Below are 18,092 nucleotides of genomic sequence, written 5' to 3'. Positions count from 1 at the left end.
AATTCAAATGCACTGGATAGAGTGAATGACACTCTGCTTTTGTACCCCTGCCATGCTCCCAGCTACACCACACTGGCAAGTAGTGGAGAAGTGCTCAGCCACAGCAGATGTTTTCCTGAGCCAGGTAATGACAGGTTTATCTATGGCTGAGCTCTCATGAGCATACAGCAAGGTTTTATCTATCTGGTTGGACCTCAGTATTGCAGTTATCGCAGGAACAAGCTGCACATGGCCAGACACAAGGAGCAAATACTGGAGATCTGTAGAACAGTCAGAGCCCAGGACCTTACACCCCTCCTCACCCTTTCCTTGGGTGGGTGGGTTGCTGGGGGCAGCAAGCCAGGAGAGGCACAAACACCCCAGCTGGGCTTAGAGCTGCTATCTATCTGCTCTGGCCATGCCTGAATCTGTGCTTGATGCCTGGCTACAAAAGTGAGTACATCTCAATACCAGCCTTAATTTACAGTGCAGACACAGCTATTGTTTCTGGAAGAGGCTTTGTAAAACCTCACAGTTGGCAATATTAATTTAAATCAGCTCTGAGCCTTCTAATAAAGCTCCCTTCCTTCATTTACTCTGATAAATGGTAGTGCATTCATGTATCTACTCCTGTCTTTCTGTAGATAACTAAGAAGTGTTACTGGGGATCCAGCCCGAGGCTTGCTGGGTATTATTAACACCACATAGACAGAGAAGGTGCAAAAATGCGAGACGAGGATGGGATACTAGTCTACAATGAGATGGAATAGGGGGTGACTACTCATGAAAGTCTGTGAAAATTAGTATTAAGTATAAGCTGCAATATCAGTCCAGTAAGCAACCCATTTATAAAGAAAAGTTTAAAATATGGCAGGGGTGGGAATTGAACTTCTTTGGCAGGTCAGTAGTGGGCCACTGAGAGATGGGGAAATCCTAAAATAACAGATGATCTCTGTGATGAAAAAAACATGGCAGCACAAGAGAAGCTAAACCCAACACCCTGATGTGCATCCAGATAGCGCCCATTAAGCCAGCAGACAAAAAGTTTGTTGAAACTGGGCAAGTTCTACAAAATCCCTGTTCTGAAAAGCCTCTCGTGATTGCAGGTATTTCCTCTTACAGATGGAATCAAAAGTGAATGGAAACAATTGCTGACTGCTTCTGTGCCTGGATTAAGGAAATTGGTAGAGCATCATGTGTCTGCAGAAAGGATAAATGAGTGCATCTTTTAGTATTCAATATGCAGAATGAAGCAATCCACATTTAATTTTTATCTAAAGCTGAGATGAGCCTGAAGTATGCTCTAGAAATTACCATTTCAATGGAGACTCACTGAAGATGCTGAAGAGTTTGGGAGCATCATAAAATCCATCCAACAGCCATGCTCAGGGGTCAAGTGGAAAGTACAGCTTGAAGGACATTCAAAGAATGTGCTGCTTCTATCACAAGGGACAGTTTCACAATAGACATCGTAAATTGTTCAAGGACAAATCACAGAGAAACTGCAAGGGATGGGGCACAAGCAGAAAACATGCAAGCTAGCAAATCAAACCCAGTCACCAGTTTAGAAAGTCAATGCTGGTTAACTTCATATTCTTCAGCTTGCATACAACAATGTGCAATGACTGTAGAAAGCCATAATGTCTATGTAATTGCCTCTTTCGGTTCACAAGAAACAAAAGTATTATTTGGAATCCTTTAAAGTGACAAGAATAACATCTAAAATGAAACATGATTCACTGTGCTGCCAATTTACTGGTGGGATCATCAAAGATCTTTTAGAAAGGAGGTGTTACGCAAAATCTGTGTGTCTAAAAACACATGCCCAAGTAATCTTTGTTCTCCTGAACATTATAATATAAGCAACACAACAACAGACAGTGTATACTCAGCCTCTGTGATCTCAAACAAGGTACTACACAGCATAAGATGGCCACAGTGTAGATGGACTGACAAAACATCTTGTACTTGCTTATATTAAAAGAAAATAATTTGTGAACTCCAGGCAAAAAGAAAAGTTAAAGTCTTGGACAAGACAACTGGTGATTGCTGTGAAAACAGATAGGGCTGGCTGTATCTATGGTGTTCTCAAGGTCACAGCTAACCCAGCTATCACATGTAGCTCAACAGCTATTACCCAGAAGAGACAATATGTTTGCCTCAGTAGGCATCCTAAGCAGTTCCCCAAGCCTATCTGCAAATGGAGGCTGAGGAACATGGCAAGAACTATTTCAAGATTAAACAAACCAGGTCTGATTTTAAGTGAAAGGACCATCTGTAACAACTATTTGGTTGTGAGTCATGGATCAGACGGGAGAGAGCATTCCTGAGATACTGGCACTTAACATGACACACTATTTGTGGAGCTAGAGATGGGGAGCACCACAAGAAATTCCAAAAGTACTTGAGAAGCTCAGGCACATGGTCAGGCTATACCAGCTGACCCTGTATTGCTCTCAGATGGGTTGCAGCACTGGCCATATCTGCCTTCCTAACTAGCACAGTATCAGCTAATACAACTGGGCTTAGCAGTCACCTGTGGTGAATTAAGCTTAAATCACATCACATTGCATCTGGGGCCCAGGCTCAGGGTGTGTAGGCAGTTACCAAGTCCTTGAGATTCAGCTGACACATTGCCAGTCCTTATACTCAGCAAGTCAGTCACCTGTCCAAGTCTGAAAGGTTGTCTGAATGGACAGGAAAAGCAAAAGGAAATGTCTTAAAAATTTAACAGTATGTTGAATTTTCCCAGCTGTTCTGCTGGGAAAAACAATTTATATAATTCACAAGGAAAAATGGGGGGAAAAAAATCTGAAAATGGCTTTAAGATCCTTTCACTGCAAATTCCACAAATATATTGCTTCCTGGAACTGGTGAGTCACCACCTCACAGAGCAACCCCTGGCTGACCTGGCAGACCCTGGGTAGAGGCAGTGCTGAACCACACGCACGCTGCACCAAGGCTGGTGAAGGAGCTGAGAAACTGGTAACTAGAGTGCCTTGATGCCCTCTCACTTGCGGTGCTTCACCATATGACGTGGGTGTAATAATCTCACACTTGATGGAAGATCAGTCTGGAAGACCTATTGCCTTTGTTTCCAGATCTTGTATCTTTGAAGAAGAGAACAACGTTCAGATTGAGAGAGAAACTCTGCATTTAGTTCGGGGTGTTAGACAGCTTTGCTGCTGTCTGTCTGAGCAATGATTAACTCCAGTTACAGATCATTTAACTGCTAGTTTCAAAGCAAGGAGCATCAGTAATGCAGATTGCTTGTCAGGCCCGTGACTGTAAGTGACGGTTAAGGACATGAAGGTGGAATCACAGCCAGTCTCTACATGCCATATAGCACAGACCAAGCCCCAGCCCGTTGCTAGTGGTGCCACCTAAAGCAAACAGAATCCAGCATAGCTAAGGTGTTTCCCGTTGCAGAAAAGAACAGATACTGGTGTACACAGGGGAAAGGAAAAAACCCCAAAAGCTAGTGTCTAAGTTAGTTTGATGAAAAGCAGCCAAGCCTACATTGAAGTAGGTAATGTGTGCCATCAGATGGGCTATTCCCCAAAGCCAGGGTCATATGAATACCCCAGAACTATTCAAAAGCTATTAGGGAAGAACTGTGTCAAGTAACTAGGGACAAATACACAACTAGAAGAAGTGATTAATCAGTGTCAAGATAGTCACTATCTGTGGCAGCTACTCCACATGGACCATGTCAGGTCAGTTAGGAGCCCTACATTTTACTGAAGTCAATGTTTAATCTAAATGGTTGGAAGGATTTCACACAGATGGTGGAGGCATCCAGACTCGCTTGCCAAGCATTCGTGGACAGCCAGTGAGTGACGGTGGAGCTCCCTTGACCCTTGGAGAGAGGCAGGCTGGCACCAAACACCAAGCAGTTCCCTGCCCTTCTGCCTCAGATGAGCCATGGTCGCCCCTCGGCTGGCCACAGAGCCGGGGATTCACTGTCGCCGTCGATGCGAGGATGTTGGCAGTGCCTTGGCAGGAAACGCGCTGTGCTTAGAAGGAGTGTAATTGCCATTCCGCAGCCCTGAGAAAGGTGGATTTACCACCTCAGACCGATGCTAGCTTTTGCTACTGAAGCAACAATAGGACTAATTCTCTTTTTCTTTCCCCCTCCATTACATCCTTATTATGGTATCTCATAGCCTAATTTACATATGTTTTGTATTACTGTGGCTTTGCCTTATCCTACTTATTCCACCTCCTTTCCTCCAGTTCTCTTGATAATAAGTCTGCTGTAGGGCAAGGATTTATTCAGACTGTCAAACACGAAAGGTGTGCAGGGCACGGAGGACTGCAGATCTCAGACTTTTTAAACTGGACACAAGAACAGTTGATTTGGGGATTCAGTGCCACCACCAAAGGATGGTTAAGTACTAAGCACCTGCCACATTGCTCCGACACTCTGGGAAAGTTTGAAACAAGAGCCAGGTGTAATGAATCATGGTTACCTGGAGAGATTACAGAACCCTGTTTTGAGGAAAAAACCAGTCAGATCTTAAACATGGGAGCAAAAAAGCTGTGTAGCAGACCTGCTTGTTGCAAGTAGAGAGCACTGCCAGAGGCAGTGACCAATGATAAGACTCTCGAGCCTCATGTTTATGGTTTCACTACCATGACTTGACACTACATGACAGGAAAATGTTGCAACAACTGTGGCAGAAAGTGCAGACACAGCTCCTGCAAGCCCTGGTGAAGTTCTTGTATACACATTATGTACAGAGAAAATGTAAACCATCTCCTGGGGTTAGTTCATAGCATGCTTTATACATCAGCTTTTGGACATCAAGATTTTTATGCCATTTAACTCTACCAGGAGAAGGACATAGAATATTAATTGTCCACGTAGTTGAGAGCCCACTTCAACTACTTACAAAGCAATAAATTCCAAAAGAGTGGTCAAGCCAGATCCAAATACATATTTACACACATTTGGAGCACCATATTTTTGGAATCTGCAAAACCTGTGTGGCTATTGTGTGCTATTTAGAAAGCAAAGACTTGCGTACGGAGTAAAACCTAAAGTCAGTGTTTAGCTGATAAAGAGGAATTTATTAAACCACCCTTTTTCTCCCAAGCTCAGTTCAGTTCTGTTTGCATGTGCAAGATGAGGTCATCCCCTTTTAGCCTTCAAGTAACCTTTCTCAAACTGAGCTGGACCAGGGCCTCCATTTCTTCCACCAGTCTCCCAGGGCAAGGCAGCTTTGTGGGAGTTTTGTCAGCATTTCTTTGGCCATGAGTTGCATGCACGAACCAGGACAAAACCACTTCAGTTCTAATGGAGGAGGAAGCAGGCTGGCAAAAAGTGAATAACAGTGGGAGCAACGTCAAGGGCATTTAACACTTTGCAGATCATGAGAGATCGGGCATTATGGAAAGCTCTCAGGAAGCAGGGCTGAGATACTAGAAGAGAAGTTACCCAGGAAAAGGAGTGACACAAAGAGCACAGCAAGTGCCCTGAAAGCCTGACCACAGTGAAGGGGAGGGAGGAAGGGAATGGGAGGGAAAGCAGAAGTTTCACGTCCTGTGGAAATAGCAGTTACATGAGTACTCTACTAATGCTCCCACACGCCAAATGCTGCTGCTGTAAGACACATGTGGCCTGATGTAAGTTAAGCCAACTCCAGTCTTAGAGTTTTCCCTCTAATAGCCATGCAGGAGCCTTCTTCCTAACCAGCACCTGGCTGAGAAGGCTGCAGCAGAGTGGTCATACCAGCATAGCATCAGATTGTAACTTCATCATTGTAGGTTCTTTCGGGTAGAGGCAACATTTTGGTGAGGCAGCAACTGAGGTGAACCCATGATGATAACAGGCCAGGAAGCAACGAGGGAGTAAAGAAGGGAAAACATGACATAGCTGCACCCTGGAGGGAAGCAGTAGAGAATGAGAAGATGTGGCCCCAGAGGTGGAATGCGGACGTGAGCCAGCCACAGATAAGTGGGGGTTTAAGGTGGCTTCTTAACTGTGGAGTATCCTCAGCACACTAAGTAGACTTGGCTTCATGCTTAGAACAAGCTGGAAGAGACATGGAAAGCTCCAGACAGCATACTGAGGAAAAAGAGGCGGGGGGGGAAGAGGGATTACTTGGGGTCATAAAGCCACAATAAGATCTCAGAGGAGATGCTAAGGTAATTCTCACCCATCCTGATCAGAAATCCCCCTCCCACAAGACAGTGCCAACTCCTTGAAACCAAAACCGCATTTATTCTCAAACAGAACAATGAAAGAAACATTTCTTGCTTCCTACAGACATTAATATTTCCCAACAATTAGCAAGACACTGAAATCTCTGAGTGTTCAACCTGGCCCTTTTCCAAAGTGATGGGTATGACTCTCTCACTCCAATCTGTTTAGGAAGGAGTTTGAAATCCCATGGCAGGTATTGCACCCTCACCCCTCCCTTTCTCAGGGGCTGAGGGCCATCTTAGCATCTCAGTTTGGTGCTTTTCACAAATAACTGATGAGCACAGGATGGCTGTTGACAAAAAAGGAGAGGATTACCCAAGGCAGAAGGGTTGTGCAACACTCCACCCTGCACCACAGCAGTCAGCGGTGGAAACCAGAGGCCAACAGAGGAAAGGGCAAGTGTTCTGAACCTCAGGGATTCATCTCCCACCCCACATGCAACAGGACCAACTATGACCTGCTCAAAACAACCTGAAACAAGGGCAAAGCCCAGCTGGGATCATCAGTGGTGTCTGGAGGGGACAGTAAGCAGCACAGCCTTCTCAGCAGTTCTGGGCCTGGAAGGAAGGGCTGGCTATGTCACCAATCACCCCCCACTTGATCATTTTCAGCCAGTTCCTCTCAGCGGTGATATTGTGCCAAAAGAGCTGCAGGGACAAGAGAGGCAAAGTTATAGATTATTCCTTACAGTGCCCCTCACCCTGACCAAAATGCACCGGATCCTGCCCAACCCAACTTTGCCTGCAGCCACTTGCAGGACTTCCACTGCACAGGGCCCTCATCACCAAACTAGGACAGATGAAAGGCGCCCTGAAGGTGCCAGCATCTGTGCCCAAGCTGCTCTCTGAGAACAAAGCATATCCCAACATGTTCCCCTGGCATGTCCCAGCAGGAACTTCCATGGGTAACACCAGCAATAGCTACCAGAGCTCTCAGCTGCTTGACTCCCAGCTTTGACCAGTAGGTTCCCCTATAGAGAACACCTTAGTTTGAAGGGGAGGTATTTTCTACCTCTTTTTTCCGTGAGTGACCCATATTGTAATAATATATTGGCATAGAATTGTCACGGTTGCCAGGGTAACCAAAGCCTGCAATATTGACCTCTTGGCACATATGGAGGGCTAAGTTCAAAGCACTGATTCCCGTGGTGCCATATCTCTAGGAAGGGAAAGGAGAGAACATCTGTTTAGGATTTCAAACTCATACTTTTACAATACTGACACCAGCAACACCTTTGCAGCTGGGACCAGTAGCTTCTTCCACACTCAATATAGCAAAAAAAACCATAAATAAAATAGAACAGGTGCACAGACAGCACTCTCAAAACTCAAATGGGAACATCTCATGAAAAGGGGCTGCAGAAGATGAGGGCTCATGAACATACAACCTCTGGGTTGATAAAACATAGAGCTCCATGGAAATCAAAAAGCTTTGAATGAAAGAAATCAGCACACTTTTTAACATCCATGACAGAGTCTATACAAGGTCTCTGCATCTCTTTCTTTTCCATGTGCCTCTGTGTGTATTCCCTGCTGGCAGCCCTCATGTGATACCTCACTTTTAATCCACGCATTAAATTCCTGTCCCTGGTCTGTGTGCTACAAAACTGCCTTCTGCTCACGTAAAGCTAACATGACCAAGTACAACTCAAACGCTGCCTTAAAAGCCTTGTGACTGAGCAGCACAGCCACCACACTCTGGTCCCCCAAGCCGCCCAGGCACTTTGCACTCCTCACCTGGATTGTCCCACTTTGCACTTTCCAAACATTTTAGCAGGGAAACGTACTTTTTTTTACAGCATTGCTTCAGCAGTCAGGAGGCTTGGCATTTAATCTCAACACCAGCCAAGAGTCAGTGCATGACCTTGGACAAGGTTATTTTACCATACCAGGCCTTCAAGCTTCTTCTGCATTTGTTGCAGATTATAAACATCCTAGTAGTGCCTGGCAGGCTTAAAGTTAATTAAAGATTGGACAACACCATCACAAAGATCGTCAGGACCAAAGATAAAGTATCATTAGATTCATTAATGAAATAATCCTCCATCGTGCAGTGAAGGGGAAAACTGTGCTCCAGAAGCAGTGGGCATAACAGCCAGCCTCAGGCCAGAGATCTGTGAGAACAGAGTGTTTTAAGGAATGCCAACCAAAATTCCTCCCATTTTACACGAGCTAATTATTAGTAATGGTCTTCAGACAGGGAAAGCAAAGGAACATGTGTGAAATGGTTTATATGGACAGCTGCTTGTCACTAGAGAACCAGGTTTTCTGAGGTCTAGAACTAGAGACAGAAACGTAACTAAAAAGGGATTTGAATGCAAAATGGCAAGAGGTGATGGGGCAGACTGGAATGAGAATAACACTGCAGTGCACTGGGGAAAAGTCTTCCTTTTCTGGGTAGGAGCAGGGCTCTCAACCTGAAGCACCATGCTATAGGAAAAGACTGCATTTACTAGGGGTAGGGACTAGCTAATCTAATGAAAAAGTTTTCCTTCCCCTTGCATGGCACTGAAGCAGTAAGGTATAAGGGAAGACACAGGTGCTCCACTCTCCAGTTGCAGTATCACACCCTACTTACACATCCAGCTGCAGTAGTTTGTACATCGCTTCATAGGTGACATACGGGTTGAGAATTCATAGCTGGGAGACATTCCTGTTCCACTCCTGGGGGGGGGGGGGCTGGTGCCAAAACCCCACCTTCATCTGTAGGAGAAAGGCAGAGAGATACCTGGCACACGCCCATGTGCACCAGACAGTGCCATGATAAAGATCCCTGGGTTAGCTGTGGTCTACTGCTCTGGCTGGGTGCTCAGAGGGACTCAGGAGAGTCTGGAGGAGCAAAGGATCTCCTGGTCTTTTCCACTTATTCCCATACACCCATCTCCAATGTGGCTGAGACAGGGGTCTTTCTAATTAGTGAAAAATAAGGTCTCAGGTGCATTATGCAGCTTATTAAATATTTGAAAGATACATGATTATCAGAGCTACTGAATATGTCACCACAAATAACCTGGTTTCAACCTTCCCTTGTTAAAGACATCTCACCTTATTCCTTGTTTTCAGTATTACTTCCCTCAGCCAGAGGAAACCCAGGGGCTTGAATGGGACAAACACCATCAGTGTATCATTGCCATTGTTTTCCAGAGGGTTGGGCAGAGCTGATTCAGGGAAGAAAAGATGGATCCTGGTTCTCTCACCCATATCCTTCATGTGCTCTTTTACTGCAGCATCATTTAATCTGAGAACCAAAGCCAGAATTTGTCCAGTTTCAGTATCACTTGTTCCCAGCCATGGAGGCAGCTGTGTGCTGTCAGATACATGCCTGGCTGCAGGAACTCACTTGAGGGCGCTGACACACAGTATGGCCCAAGCTAGCAGCCTGGTTCCACCATATGGGGCACCTCACACAGGCACACTAATAGTTCCTCCCTTGTAATAAAAAGGCAGACAACCACTATTTTTCAGACAGGAAAGCGAAGCACAGAGAAATTAAATTACTTCCTCAAGTCAGAGTGAAAATGCATGTAGTCCTGTAGCACTGGGACTGCCTGCCACTCCACTGAGCTGGAGATGGCTGTCCAGCTCCCGAGGACAGCATCTCTGTATGAGTGGTACAAATTCTGGCTCCTGCAGTGCCTGTGCTTGGCCATGAACTGCAAGGAAGTTATTTTTGATTACCTGAGCTGATGCATCCTAGAAGTTATGTTTGCCAGGTGATAAAGTCACATTCACATTATCACTCCTCAGTCCCCATTTAACTGGTAAGGCTTTAGGAAGGATTCAGTACCTCATGATAAAGTGGTGAGAGTCAATCATTTTCCCAAAGTGTTGGCCATGGATGGAGTAACCATTGCTGACCACAATGCACCTTTGGCACCATATACTGGCAAAAGAATAGATTGCAAGAGATGAAGCCCTTCTCTGACAAGTATCTCCACCAGGTTACACCAGGATCCCCTGAGGCCCTTTTTGATGTTCCCATGTAACTCCTGGGGTGGCATGAGAGGAGGGAAGCCCTGACTAGTAGGACTCCAGCTGTATCCTAGATAGATGGGTCTTATCTTAGCGACCACAAGGCAATTCAGTGCCATTGACGTACCAGTAAAATTGGGACAGATCTCTAGTTAGCCAGCGGACACAAGATGCTAAAGAAATTGAGAGAATGTTGTGTGGATACCCAGCAGACCAGTAACCAGGAAGGTGAACCTTTGCTTAAGGCATGAAGTATGCAGCAGAGAGGCCACAGAATGATTCTTCTAAATGAATGAGGGGAAAGAAGAAAGGCCCAAATGAAAGTGTTTGCCAACAACTGCCATAGTCTACTTCACTTTCTGCTCTCCATGAATGTGGGTAGGCAGAACTGAGGGAGGCACCCAACTTTCTAAGACCTGGACTGTCACATTTGGGATGGAGTTAGAGAAGAGAAAATAGATGGGACGGGGCAATACTGAGAACAGACATCAGGGTATGACAGCAGTTAAATGGAGGGAGCTACAATCTAGCAGCTTAAGTTTATCAGTACAAGAGTTGCTTGAAAGGACTTTAATAAGGAGAGAAACAGAAACCTACTGAGAGAGGAGATGAACAGCGACAGGAGTGAGAGGCAGAGAGGGCTGTGAAGTTGAGCACTAAGAGAGAGAACTTTGAGTTGCTGCAGAAACCAGGGCTCCCAACCCAACTGTCACTTCCCTCACCCAACACCCATCTCCAGCCCAGCCTCATACCAGCAAAGGATCCAGGCAACTCTTGCTGAGGAAGAGGCTGCAATGTGGTAAAAGCAGAGAGAACTGGAAGACAAAAAGTTAGAGTCATCTTCAGGGAAGAAATGTGACCCCACCACTGACAATGGGCTAACTCTCCTTTTTCTTCTGCTCTAAAGAGATAGTTTTCATACTTTCATAATATGCCAGGACATTTTACGTGGGAGAGCCTGCTCAAACACCACTCTTGTCACATCCATCTGTCCAAACTGAGGCATTTTTCCACATAAAAGGCATGCACTTTATGACCAGCACTACCAGCAACTGAAGCTGGTCTGTAGTACCTCACACTGAAAAAGGCAAAAGGCACTGACCCACTCAGTATCTTCTCTCCATTGGCATTTGGTGACTTCCATAATGGTTCCTGCTCCATCCACAAGACCATTGCTGTCAGCCTTCCCCATTCCATCCCTCCTGGCACAGCTGGAGCCTGGAGTTAAAGTACTGCCCTCTTGCTCCATCACCACCATCATGGTCTATGACCTCCTCTCAAAGGCATGCCATCCAGTCAGCCCAGATTACCCCTGGTGCACTCTGGTGCCCAGCTGTATTTCCATCTCCTCTGCAGCATTCAAGGCTGCCCCATAAGGTTCTCCAGCTGCACAGTGTCCATCCAAGACACGACAACACTGAGGGAAGAGCACTGCAATACCTGAGTTCTGCAGCCCGAAAGGCAGTTTATGGAACCACAGAACTTTTTCAAGCGCTCTTCTAAAAAGTCTGTCCATGAGTGAGTGTAAAGATTTGCTGGTCAGGAAAGGCTTCCAGTGAGATTCAAACCTACCAAGAGAGATTCAGAGAGGCAGCAGTTTAGGGGTGAGTGGAGCAGTCACAGCAGTGTCAGACACAGGGACTAGGGCAGCTGAAGCAGGCTGCATAATGAAGTGCTTTGGAAAGCTACTGAGCTACCCTGAGATACTTCCCAGAAATGACCCACATCTTTTAAATACAGTCCTTGCTGCTGTTTTTAACTCAACATCTGAGCAGCAAAATCTCATTTCTCTTCAGTTCTGGCCCCCACTTCCTCTCCCTTTTGCATCACTCCTCTTTCTGTACGTGTTTGCAGAATGCTTATTCATCCTTTAATTGTTTATCCACTAGAGGAGACAGGGGCAGAATCCCAGTTACGTTTCCAATTTCATTTATTCATTCATTTAATAACAAAGCTCATGACACCCATGACAAAGCCTCGCTGCACACTGATCAGTTCAACAGCACATCTTTTCCTCTCTGATTGTCCTTCAGAGGACATTTTACGCATGCATCTGTATCGCATCATTCTGCTGGCCTGTTGACTCACTCGTGATGGTGTCAAGATGCCACTGTGCAACAGTTAGCTGAACTTAGCTCTATTTCCCTTCCTGCATATCTGCACATGTACCCTAGGCTGACAGTCTCCACCCATCAGCAGCCACTGAGACACTGATTCATCTCTCAAAAAAATTCCCCAAACAAATGAGACATGGCTAACAAACCTTCCAAGAAAAGGCTTTCTCCACACAAACCGTCTCTGGCAAGTGCCAAGATGCTTCCTGTGGAAGAAACAAGGTTCGTTTCCTATAAGTCTTTCCTAAGGCTTTCAGAGTGTGGCCTGAGAATTAGTGATAGTCCAGGAGGTCTCTTAAAGAGGTCTACAAACGTAGAGGTTTTGAGCTTGTGTCCATGTTGTCCTGTCTCCCAGCTCCTGACCACTTTGGTCCCCTGAACAGCCAGTCCCCACCCCCCCACCCCCAGTCTCGAGCACGTAAAAGGCTCCTTTACACAGAGGAATTTAGGTGGAAACAGATGGAGAGCTAATGCAAAAGTTATGTCAAGCTGTTCAGGACTTTGAACAGCTTGAGTTTTAGAAAATCATTGGCCTCAGGTAAGCCTCATTCATTCCTCCGGATAGAGACAGGCAAGGAACAGCACTGTGGGATGTCCACGAGGCACTCTGGAAGTGACTGTCAGCACTGGGGAATCTCTGCTGGAGTCTAGCTAAGACATCTCCAGGCTCACCGATGGTGCTTCATCCTGCTACTTTTCTGTCTGCCCTGCCTTCAAGTCACTGCCAGACAGAACAACAGTCCTCCAAGTCCCCAGATTCACATTACTGGGTGAGCTGTTTCTCACCCAGGTTTTATCCTGGGAGCGTGGTTGTCTCTTCTTTCCACAATAAAGAATTGTGCCCCACCTCTAACTAAGACAATGTAGCACTGAGGTGAGAAAAGGGAAGGAGAAGAGGTAACTTACTCAATGTGACTTTCATGTGAGTTCATCACAGAGTAGTACAGGCTCTGCACGCACGGACCTGCAGAGGCAATGGAGAGGCTGACACAGGGGCAGCACCCCCCGGCCGCAGCACCACAGCTGGGACCACCCCACTGCGCAGCCCACAGGACCTCTCCCCGCCGTCAGCACCTCCCGAGCCCCTGCAGCCATCAGACCTGCAGACGAGCAGACCCTGTTTCAGAGTTTGGAGCCTCCAAGTGGCTGTATTTGAGTTAGCCCCTTGCTAGACAAAATTAAACGGGGCCTTCTTGTGATGAACCCTAGGAAATGCAGCATCCTTTTCCCAGCAGATAAGGACACTTGATTGCAAGCTCAAGCCTCACAGCGCTCCAGCAATCACTCACATCAATCTGTAAAATGACACGATGGCAGTGCACAGAGGGGAGGGTTGACCATGGCACTCCCTGAGCCGGTCAAACCCTCAGCCCCTCGACATGGTCCCCATGAGGCTGGCCTGGTCCCAAAGCCTGGCTCCCCATCCCTGTCACCCGCAGCCCTCCTGGCCGTGCCCGCTGCTGGGGTGAGCTGTGGAGTCCCACATAGACGGCGTGGGCTCCCTCGCTCCTTCCTCTCCAAAGCTGTCAGCTGACTTCTCCTCGGGATGTCACAGGGAACCGTGAGGGCCATCAAACAGGCCCTGTTGCACAAAGTGATCCGTTATCCCACAGACAGGCAGTAGGATACAGCTGCAACCCACACTGTGGTTCTTGGGTACAAAGCCCAGAGGACAAAAGCCCTTGCTGAGATCAGCAGAGGCTCACGACAATAAGAAGAAATGTACATGCAGGAGAAATCTTCCCAGGCTGAAATCAAGAGGTTCGTGCCAGAGAAAAGATTACCCAAAAGCAGTTCCGTAACACGGATGATAGCTTGTCTGAGCAGCTCTTCACCTTGATCAAGGTGCTGTGCTGATTTAAAGCATGGGCTCAGCTCACACCGAGTGCCCTGCTCTGCACAGGTGAATTTGGGACTGCAGATGCAGAAGGGAAAAAGTCCTCCATCATTTGCACCCATCTAAATAAAATTACACTGTTCGCATCTTGGTCATTAAGCAGCAGCAACTTTCTGTGACAACTAACCAGCCTTTCAATGATGGTATGAAATTACAATTGGGTTTCTTTTACTCTTGGAGGGAGATCACGAGCAGTTACATATGCTCGTACAGGCACTGTTTCCTGGGTCTCTCCTGAACCTCCTACACACACCACAGAGGCTTTCATCAGTTGATTACTTCTGGGCTGCTATGCATACATGAAACAGGTAAACACCCACCTCTGGGCCCTAATCCTGCAAAGATCGCAGCAGCATTTATCAGAGGGTGACTGCTAGACCTCACACACACACAGAGGACATTAATCTGTGTATCACAGAAGCACATTAACCCTGCTCTAGCCTCCCACAGCCTCGTGCACACATATCACAAGGGATGCAGGTCTTGCACGGATGTTTGCAAATATTAACACCTTTGAGAGAAGTTATTCCTCATTTGCCCTTGCTGCAGAGGCAGCATATTGGGTGGGCATAGGGGAAAATTCACTTTACAATCATGCAAAACAACAAAAAGATTTTTACACTTTGGGAAACAAGTCACCTTTTAGATGCTTTTCTACTCTCCACACCCCCAAAGACATCCAAGATAACTTGATTTTCTAAAAATACACACAAAACAGGCACAGTTAAAGCCTCTCTGGAGAAGCCCAGCTTTGCTAGTGACAAATGAGAGTGCAAAGCCTGTGCACAGAAGAGCTGCATATGGTGGGGCCATTTGCAGAAGGGGGCTCAGCATTTGGGAAACACAACTGCTGGAGCAATCAACATGCAGCTAAGAAAGGACACGGTGCCTAGGGCCTGTGCTCCCATTGCTGATGCCATGTAAGTCCTCCCCATCTCAGTCTGTGGGGACACACAGCAGGGCTGTGTGTGTTTGATTTACTGAAACGTATCTCCTGCCTCCTCTCTTCTGCCACTTCCCGTTTTGGGGTCTCTCCAAGTGAAGACATCAGTGGCCAGGAAGGTGCCCTCTTCCTGTACAGCCCCAGCTCAGCAAGACCCTAGGGCAGGGGGACACAGCAGTGAATGGTGGCTGGGAGAGAGCAGGGCTCAGCATGCATTGAGGTTTTCTTACCTACACAGAGCAGGATCACCAGCTTTTTCCACTGAAAGAAGGCAAAGAGTCATCTCCCTGCTCCAGATCTGGCACTCATGCTGTCTGAACGCACATCCTGCAAAACAGTAGAGACAACACCAGTCAAAAACAGGGCTGACAAACTTTCACCTGGCACTTTTGCAGAGACAGGCAAGCTGAGTGCCTGTCCTGCAAGCCTAGATTTTCCAATGCCATGCCTCCATCCCTACAGCACTGCTCCCCCCCTGCTCTGTCTGATGACCCACAAGACCCCCATAGACAAAGGAGAGCAGCTGTGTTGGGTCAAGCCCTTCTCTCACTGTTTTGCTGGGTGCTCCAGCCAGTCAAGGCAGTAGATAAGCACTCAAACTCCCTGTCAGCTTAGGCAGGTCCCACCCATACCCTGAGCCCCAGACACAGGCTCTGAACCAGAACCATCAATCAGGATCAGTGCAGCTCATCCCACCAGCTGCACAGGACCCATGGTCACAGCCAGCATATCCAGTCAGCACTGGAGGCACCTACCCGCTTTCCCAGGGACGTTTCCTTCTCACAACCCCACAGTTTGTTCCTCCAACAAGGGAAAAGAGAGCCCCGCAAAGTGCCGCTTTGACTGCCAAGAATAAAGTCCTGTGATCAATCCTTGTAAGCCATGGAGTTTGTAGTGTTTAGGTGTCTGAGTTTGACTGACAGCCTTAATTATATAGGTACAGCGTCACAGCTCAAAGAGACAATTGCTGGTTCAGGCTGGTGAAAAACAGTAATAATGTGCTCCTGCCTTAGAGGGATGGTGCAGAAAGTGAGAGCTCAGTTTACCCATCTGATGGTGATCATCTAATTATCCTCAATGAGCTAGATACAAATCCCAGCTTAGCAGGGGGAAGCATGTTGTGATACTCCGAATCCACCCTCTTCCCCCTACACCCTGGCCTGGAAAAAGACCTTTACAAGGGTGATTAATTCATTCAAACAGGTCCTTCTGCTCATTACCACCCAGCTGGAGCACCGCTGCCCTCTGAAACCCAGGGCTGGCAGCTGCTGCTCCCCATGGCCATGCCAAGGAGCTCCAGTGATCCCCCAGCTGTGGGCACTACCTGCAGTGCATCAGGGCTGGCCTTAAATGGGAAGCCCTGGTAGGCTGGTATGCTTTGGGAAGGCAATGTGGTTTTTGGGGTAGATGGATGTACTTTAGGGGAAGGGTATTAGGAATGTTTCCCAGAAAGATCTTAAGACAGGTGTATAGAGGGAGCTAGTTCATCTCTTCTGGCTGCAGACCTAGTGTGGGCATGAGAGGGGGTTGAGTAGGTGCCCTTCACAGGCTGCTTCCTCTGCTTAAAAATACAAGGGAAGACTTCTCTTACCACCTTTCCTGCAGGCAAGCCCTGGAGACTCACACTGAAGTCTTACTTATAAATGGCATCTCCCTTTCTCCTGCTCTGTTTTCAGTCTCTAACTAGACTTAGGGAGAAAATCTTCAGGTCTGAGCAGTTATTTTGTACTTGCAAGTTCCCATCCCTCTCATCTGTCCCTGGAGTTAATATCAGCCTGGAACATTTAGGAGTTTCTTGCTGTTTGCTGCTCCTGTGCTTTCCCTGGGGGCAAGCTGAAGCCAGGGGAGGGAGAGCAGGTACAAGGAGTCCCATAATCAGATACAGCAACCACAGGGATTGATTTAACATTTTGCTCTTAAGTGAAGGAAAGAGGCAGGATCAAGGTAGGTAGAAGATCCTATTTCCTTCTTCTTCTCTAGACATGATCATCTGAAACGAAGCTATTCCATCTGTCCTGCACCCAGACTGGAGCAGGAGCTGTAGGAGGTGGAGGACAAGCAGTCTGAGAAAAGGTCTCTTGTTGCTTGACAGAAATGCAACTGGGTTTCTTCATGCAGCTGAGGCTTTCACCAGCACCTCCCTCCTTGCATTGAGCAAAATAGTCCCCAAAGCCTGTGTGCATATATGCAAAATGTGTCCTGGCTGCCAAAGATCTTCATCTGCCCATTTTGACTTTTCGCAAGCCTTTTAGGAGTCTTTCCACAGAGGCTTTTTCTTTTTCTGTGTGATGTTTTTTCTTTCTTTCATTTTAATTAAAGTATTTGTCTCCGCAGCAGGAAATGTAAACTATGCAGCAGGCAATCTTGATATATATTTTAAAAGAGGAAAAAATATTTAGCAAAGCTATTATCTTCAGATATGCACAGCAGCAATCACTAGCCCTGTTCCTAGAACCCAGAAAAATCAAAGAAAAAAGGGAAAAGAGGGATGCTATTCCTTAAAAACTAAAAAAAAGTGCTGAACAAGTTTGTGCCTAGAAATGAAGGGTCAGATTTTTGGCAAAGAAAAAAAACATTCCTTTTAGCAAAATGCAGGAGCTTTTCCCGAAGAAACTCCAAGAGCTGAGGAGTATCTGAACTCTTTTGAAAATCTGCTCAGTATTCTCACTGAAGAAGGGCTAGCTGCTAAGTGCTAGTGAAAATCTCATTTTGTCTAAGTTTAATTGGGAGCTGAGTGCTGCTGAAGATGAGGTCTAGGTTGTGTGTGCTATATTCTGGGTTTGGAAATCAGCCCTTAGTGCCTGTGCTGTTCGCTGCTCTTGGCTGCACAGGCGATCTGAAGGGGAAGGGGCCAATTTACTATTCCATGCCTCAGTTTCCCCACTTGCAAAACAGATTATCACAGTTCAGGCTACAAAGCTAAAATCACTGTCACAGAGTAGCTATGATGAGTCCCTGCAGCAGACCAAGAATAACAGAA

The 18,092-nt window shown here is 46.7% G+C and overlaps 1 pseudogene; it reads right to left on the bottom strand.

The window, feature by feature from the left end:
* Positions 1-6,729: 6,729 nt before the first annotated feature.
* Positions 6,730-17,295, bottom strand: LOC141932530 (uncharacterized; annotated as a pseudogene).
* Between the last annotated feature and the right edge of the window lie 797 nt (positions 17,296-18,092).

Source organism: Strix aluco, chromosome 20 (genome assembly GCF_031877795.1).
Source record: "Strix aluco isolate bStrAlu1 chromosome 20, bStrAlu1.hap1, whole genome shotgun sequence".
NCBI lineage: Eukaryota > Metazoa > Chordata > Aves > Strigiformes > Strigidae > Strix > Strix aluco.
Note: the sequence above shows the minus strand (reverse complement) of the source record. Positions and strands in the feature narration are given on the sequence as shown.